Raw genomic sequence first — 7,939 nt, 5'->3', positions numbered from 1 at the left:
TTCCTTTTGATGCGTTGAACATGGACAATGGCACATGTATGCTTTTTGGGGGGATGATGTATACGAGACAGATTATTTGAATGCCGCTGAATTCATCCCATTTTGTCACCAATTCGCTGCTGTTAGAAACAGGTTGGAGGCAAGTTCAGTATTATGAACGGTTGCGGCAGTATTCCACGAGAAGAAATCGATGGAAGTTGTTGACAAATAGAAAATGAGAGAGAGACTTTGGAAACGAGTACATTAAACTATACGCCATTGAAGTAATAGTGCTTCAAGATAAGTACAATAGTTCCACAAATGGATTATCAAATTGAATTACAATTAAATGATCAGAAGAGAAAGGATCTTCTTGTACAAACTGATTTGTCTTATTGAATGTATTAAGTGCTTGGACTTCGATTAACGTATTTTGGATGATCTTCATCAGATTATGATAAAGGTTTGTTTCTTTAAAGGATTATCTTCTAAGACTATTTGATGTTGTATTTAATTATTGCAATTTATACTACCAAATACGCACTTTATCGTTCTTAAGCAACGGATTTCCTGGAACTTGCGCAGTCATTATTTTGACAGTTACTGATTTTTATTCAAATCTTATTTAAGGCGGGGCTTCGGTATTTATTTTTTTATGTAACACATACTTTTAATATGTTTCCGAGAATGCTGATCATTTCAAGAATATTGTGTAAATTTTTTGGATCAATCGAAGAAAAAACTGACAAAATTATCGATTTTTGAAATTCCGCGCTTCATACCAGGCTCCATGCACCTCGCTACTTTGAAGAGCGTTACCCAAAACGAACGTTTCCAAAGTCGGTGCTCATCGTACTGTAAAAAACTACTGGACCAATCGATTCGAAATTTTTAATACATAATCTGTACACTCTGTGCCAGGTAGCCCCGTTGACTTTTCATAAAAAATGTTGATATTTTTTTTTAAATAACTATGCAAAACTCGTTGTTTTTTGGCAAAATCGTAAAAATCACTCTCTTTTTCAACTTCAAAAATCTGCCAAAAATCGAAACATAGGAAAATCAACAAATACTCGACGGGGCTACCTGGATAAACTTATAATCTATCAAACAAATATGGATTTGTATTTTTCAGATGACCCATCACGCTGCTACGATGGGCATCGTTTTCAGTTCGAATCAAAAGACTTGCCCTTTTAAGCGACGAACCCGGTTTGCAACCTTTTGCAGACGCACCTTCATAAATTTGATGCCATGGATAAAGTTTTCAATCAATCTTTCCCAAAATAGAACTAAATGTTCTTCAAAAGTTGTAGTTTTATATGCCATTCACATGAAGAAATAAAGTGAAATGGTTACGTCACAAAAAATCGTCGAAACTGTTCCATTTTTTGGCCAGAAATGACCGAAGCCCTCCTTAAGAAAGAACGTAGCTGCACTAGTTTCCTTATGATTCGAATAATTACTCTTTGATACGGAATAATACGGTGCTACGACAACTTCCTTCACTCCTGTCGATGAACAAATATCTATTTCTACTCTGAACAGACATTTAAAAATGAATTCAAACCCTGATCATAAATAAAACCTTTTTATATCATAAAACATCGCGCTATATATTAACTCACATATTAACTTATCTTGTTCGAGGGAAATTAAAGCTCCCATGTACTATCGTAAACTGTTTTTGATTCAACGAAGACGACGATCTTTGTGTAAAGAAATACCTAGAAAGGTAGCTTTCAAACTAAAGCAAATATTAAGCCTACAGCACATGTTTTAAGGGTTTATTATCATTGCAAAAATTTATTAGCTCTTCTCATTGCTATAGAAAAATCGTGAAATCACACAATGGAGATCTATCAAAGCTATCGAATTTAAGAAAAAAAAAATAAAATTCAACCCTCCGAATCTAAGTGTGGCTACAATTGTAAAAGAAACCTTCTACAATCTCCCTGGACACACATCGCGCACATTGACGAATCATATCCGATTGTACGGCGAAGGAAAGCGATGAGTATCTTCATTAAAGCCAATCCAAACCGTGGATTGGAATCCGCTCGAACACCTTGGCGGCTAAACAACCACCCACCAACAACCGCCACTTTGAAGCAGAGCGCTTTCGAGGCGATCAATGGCAGTTAATTGCTCATCATCGCTCGCTCTTGCTCTCTCACTTTCTCGCTCTCTTCATCGCCCATCCATCGTCCATCCGTGGCCGATTAGATCGGAATCCCCCGAATTGCCGAAAGCTCGGCCCGATAGATGTCGACCACCGGCGATCCGTTTCGTCCCGTTTGGATTTGATCGCAAATGCCCCAGGACGCATCGACATCGACATCGGTTAAGTCAATAATTCTTCCCTTCCACTTCCCGCTCTACACCTCACTCGCTGTCCAGAAGAAGGGGGGAGCAAAAACCAGAGCACCTTGTGTGCTGGGTGGGCGCACCACCGCCCGGTCATCGCCGGACCGTTCACAATTGTGCTCGCGGTCGGATCAAAAGTCATTGATCATACTTAGCGGCATTGAATTCGATGATCGCGCGATGGTAACTCGTTCGCTGCAAGGGCTCACACTTTCGCCACCGGCATCGTCCCCAGAGGCCCCAGAGCGCTCCGGAATCACCCAGTTGGTGGTGGGAATCTCGCGGCATGATTTAGTTTCCCTCGCAGTTGCGCAGCCCGGCATCAGCATCGATTAAACGGCGAAAACCCGTTGTAACTCATCCCCGGACGAGCGCGTGATTAATGACCGAAACCGAAGCGACCGCGGACGGACGGACGGACGGACGGAGCGTCCACTGCTGAGTTTTGAACGAATTCCGATTCCGAACGGCGCGGAAAGACTTCAATGGACCCTCGTGGGACTATGTAAAGCGACGAACCTTCCCTTGCCGCTCCACTATCGATCGCGGTGTGTGTGCGGGCATGTTTGGATCGCGATTAATGTGGCAAAGAAATAAATAATTGCAGAAATAATTTCGCTTTATGACTGTAGCAGCATCAGCGGCACTGGGGGATCGAACGCACTCGCGGGATGGCGGCGTGCGCGTGACGCGTGCGCCCATTTGCGTCGGTCCCAAAAAGGTCGTCATCGTGGTGGGAGCGGAATCAGATCGCCGGCACGTCGATCCCCACTCGTCCTCCGCACCCCTCCCCTTCGCCGTCGCTCAATTACACGCGCAAACGCGTACCGACACCCTGAACGCGAGCCGGCCCCACGATCGTGCGATCATAAATAATGCGATCCAAAATATTTTGTACCGAAAGCGCGGCCCGTGCCTGATCCTGTGCGCCCCGACATCACTTTACAATCAATTTAAATCAAAGTTTATAAGCAAAAGTATAAATTTTCCTCAACAATGATGATAAATTAGCTGCGCATTCACCGGTGACGTATGATGGGCATGGGGTCTCGGTCGCATGGACGGCTGGCTGGCTGGCTGGCTGGCTAGCTGGCCGGGCAGCATTGGACCGGACCGGAGTGGACCACGTGCGTGCGGCGGCGTTCACGGGCACCATCATCGGCACCTTGGCATCGCATCTCACTCGCTGTCTTTTTCTCTCTCTCTCTCTCTCTCGCACTTGCTGTCTATTTCGGTGTTTGTCTACCTCGTCTAGGCATGTCAGACATTACTGCACCTTAGCATGAATCATAGAGCTCGGATGCAGCCGGAGCAGCGAACGTTTTGCTCCGACATCTGGTCAGCAGGTTTCGGGCGCGTAAGGTGGGAAACACCCAGCCCCCTGGACCGCTTTAAGCTCACACACGACGGTCAGAGACAGACGGCGATGGGAAGTGGACACAGATTTGAGCAACGAAAACACTGTTCCAAAGCGACGTTGCGCTCCGCGTGGTCATTTCGGGACGTTCTCTTTAAATCCGCCGACCAAACAATCCCTTCCGGTTGCAAACTATTTGTTCCTGTTTTGCTTGCTTGCTTGCTGTGGCTGTGGCGGCGGGAAAAGCTTTTTCGGGAAGCGTCGGAATTGTCACCACGCCACACGATGTGGTCACTGTGTTTGTTCCGTTATCGGTAATCTGAAACAGACCGCAAACAGGCCACAAGCCGATCCGGTGATTTGTTCGTTCGGCCTTTCAGTTGGGGTCGGGAGAAAAAAGGCACACGACCGATCCGGGATCCCGGGTTGTTTACGAATCGATTTAGGAGAATGTGTTTGTTTGTAAGTTTTTAGTTTTTCTTTGGATCTTTTGCTCAAAAACACACAACCACTAATCCCGTGGTGTGGTGCGGTGTAATTGGTGGCCACTTGCTAGCCAGGTTGCTGACAAGTTCGGAGGTCCGCGGGCGAGGTCGTGTCAAGGTGTGTCTTTTCACACGCCGCACTTGCTTAGGAACAGGGAACACATGTGGTCGGTTAACAGCACAGCACAGCAGAGGGAAACCGAGATAAGCTGATGCTCGATGCTCGAGCTCGGTGTGAACGGATTTGAGACAAACACGCACGTGACTAACTGCGCTGATGGCCGGATCGGAGAACCGAGGATCGGGGAACCACACTCCAGGGTTGGTTGGCCTTTACGCTGTTGTTTTAGGGTGACAATGCCAGCGCATGTTTGTTACGCTATGTTTGTTCTGAGCGGAAATGATGAAGCATACATCCGGTTATCAATATCTGTCAATCGTTGCGACGGTGAATGGTCACTGTTTGATCCTTCGCGTTTCCGCCCCAAACACGTCAACTAAGGGATTTGCTTAACTGGTGCGACTTCATGTATTGAGTAAAATTGAACATCATGTAGCGAGTTAAATAGTTTTGTTAATTGATTTTGATAGTATCTTGAATGCCAGCTGATTGGACGTTTCAATCATGTTTCGTTGGGAATTGGTGAGATTTTGCTGCTGCTCAGCTTCTTCCTTGTGCAATTGATTTGAATGTTTTAACTGAAAAGACAATGCATACGAAAAGCTTTTTATATTAATTGGCTGAATGCTTAATAGGCATTCAGCCAATTAATATAAAAAGCTTTTCGTATGCATTGTCTTTTCAGTTAAAACATTCAAATCAAGTGCACAAGAATCACATAAAAAAAATAGAAAAATATCTGTATGAACCACAAACAGATTGTATACAGAGTGTTAAATCGAGAGACAGTTTTGTTGACAATCGTTTATTATCGATGCTGGGCTGCCCCTAATTATCCTTCATATTATTGTTCTTTACTCTCTGTTGCTTATAGTTTAGATACTATCGTGCAAGTGACGATTGGTCGAGTGGAGGATTATAAATCAAGTAGCGTATGAAGGTGATAAACGATGAAAGGTGATAAAAAATAAACTATGATAGATATTTGAGTTTTGTAAAATACACGTTTAAAATGAGTTTATCAGTTTATTCGAAAAAAATTTGGTGCCATTACGAGCAGGATTCCGGCAGTTAGCCGACATGGCAGTCTAAAGCATATTGGCGCACATGTTTTTCATCTCTCTGTGCATTTTAAATCAATTCCTCCTCCGTTTTTGCGATAAATTGTTACAATAGATCCTACGTTTAAAGTTAGCCCAGAAATTTGTGATGCTTTTTTTGTTGGGCAATAGCGCAAAGATCTTACAAATACTGGAACGGTCATATCCGACGTTCACAAAGTGACACACGATGAAATTTTTAGACGTATCAGGATAACCGTTGCAGAAAAATGCACAAACCTCGGAACGAAGTTGCTTCACATTTTCGCGTTCACGATTAGAGTTCGACTGATAGAGCTTTCAAATTTTGTCTGATGAACCTTGGATAACTACTACTGATGCTGTATTTTTAGTTTCTGCAGTGCGATAAACGGTTTGCCAATGAAAAATCGGAAAATTTTGTCACTTTTTTTAATGCATACGTTATTAGCACCCTTGGATTAGGAAGGAATAGTAACAATACTGCAGACCCTACGGTTTTATAATCCGGTTTGTTCCCTTGAGCAAATCTATATACTGCAATGTTTAGACATTCAGGAGGTGTCTCGTGGTAGTGCATCCTGATTATTGCAAACAATTATTCAGAACAACATGCATTGCTTGAGCTTCAAACACACGCAAGATATGTTAAATATTGTCATTATAATGTTTGTATCTTCATTCTGTGAAAATAAGCGATGCTCTACCACCTAGATGATGTTAGCTCTACCCCCTAGATAGGAATTGTTCGTTGCCCTAAAGTAACAAGACAGCCTGAGGGAACAAGGAATATCCCGTAAGGAACACACAGTGTACCTTACTGGAGTTTTTATTGCCAATTCCTTAACAACTTGCCTCCCAGATGTTCTGGGCCGATTAACAATAACATCGCCACAGATTGATTGGAAAATGCTGGGAAGTTATTATTCATACAGCAATTGAAATAAATTATTAATCGCGATTTTGACAGATAATTTGCACGACATTATTTCTCGGCCTCCCGGTACTCTCAGAACACCAGATAAAACATGTTTTTTGACATTGAAGTACAGTTCAGCATTTACACGGTTGTTGGCTCTCGTTGGCGCTGGCACTACAATCACCAATCCATTACGCGACCATTCGGCGTGAGTTGCGGTGCGAAAACGTTACTCACACGGCAACCGTATGATGCACGTTAATTGAATAAATGCAAACACATTATTTGCGTCAATAAACATGAGCCTGCGGCAGCAAATGAGTTTTGCATAACATCTGTGAGCGCCTCCGACTACCTTGGCCGCTCGCTACCGGTAAACGATCACGGAAGGGATCCGAATGGCCCCATCACACTTCACACCCGGCCAGTCAGTGATCCGGGGTGGGGGGGGGGGGGGGGAGGCCATAAAATAGCACATTTCATTAACTGACCGATTCGCTGCACCGGCGGAGGACGGAGCCACCACGGAGATCCGGGGGCATATAATTGAATTCTTTCGATTTGATGAAATCCAACGCGCCCGACGCCAGGAGCATTAGTCACCGATAATCCATCGTCATCGAGAGCGCCGATCGGTCACACCTGAGGAAAGGGGGGGGGGGAAATGGTGGTGAATTGTTGCGAGCGCAACGTGCATTCGAAGACAAACACACAGCCGCAGGAGTGGGCCGCTCAGCAACGAACTTTTACAATCGCGCGCACACCTCATCGGGTCACCAAGGTTCACGTTGGGGCTGTGGCTGAATGATGATGGAGATGCTGTAGCGCGGGGGGGAGGGGTTGCACCGGGTTGGAACCGAAGCCAAGCCAAGCCAACCGAAGCGATATGCCATCGAAGCGATAGGTCAACCCCTCTGTTGCGGTTGTTGCCACGAATCGACTTTATCGAGCGCCGGATAAAGACACCAACGAGAGTCCTCGGGGGGCGAGGGGTTGGGCGACGTGCCCTCCCACCGGATTCTACTAGAATGTTCATTCATTGACGACGCCAGGGCCAATACCACCATCAGGCACACGCCTGTTGGGGGTGGGTGGGTGCGAATTCATTCAGCGTTAAACTGGTTTACTCGGCTGGCGGCTTGGAGGGTGAAGATCGTGCAGAAGAGCTAAGAGACGTGGGAGGAAAAAGGGGTGGTTCGTGTATATTATTTGCTCGATTGATTATTACCTGCGCACCGAGGCGGGCGAGGTATCTTGGGCCCCCCCCCCCCCCCTTTGCACACTGCACTGGAAGGAATGCATTTTTAGGTCAAACCTCGGGGTCGTGTTGCTCCGCGAGCTCGGGCGCCCTCGCGAGCAATAAAACTTTGCGAGCATTCCTTCGTATCCCGAGGCGCCATTCCATTTCCTGCTCCCCTGACAGAGGGACAGAGAGACAGAAGGAAGGAGAGAGAGAGAGCGAGAGAGCCTTTGGTACGCACCCTTTTGGTCGCTTACCATGCCACGAGCGAGCCACGATGCTCGCTGGAATGGTGCAACCAGCACCGCCGCCTGGTGTCCCAGGGGTCCGGGAAAGGCTGACGGATGACGGTTCCTCTTCATTTCAACCCCAAAAACGAAACAAAAGAGTCA

Source organism: Anopheles aquasalis, chromosome 2, assembly GCF_943734665.1.
Source record: "Anopheles aquasalis chromosome 2, idAnoAquaMG_Q_19, whole genome shotgun sequence".
Taxonomy (NCBI): domain Eukaryota; kingdom Metazoa; phylum Arthropoda; class Insecta; order Diptera; family Culicidae; genus Anopheles; species Anopheles aquasalis.
Note: the sequence above shows the minus strand (reverse complement) of the source record.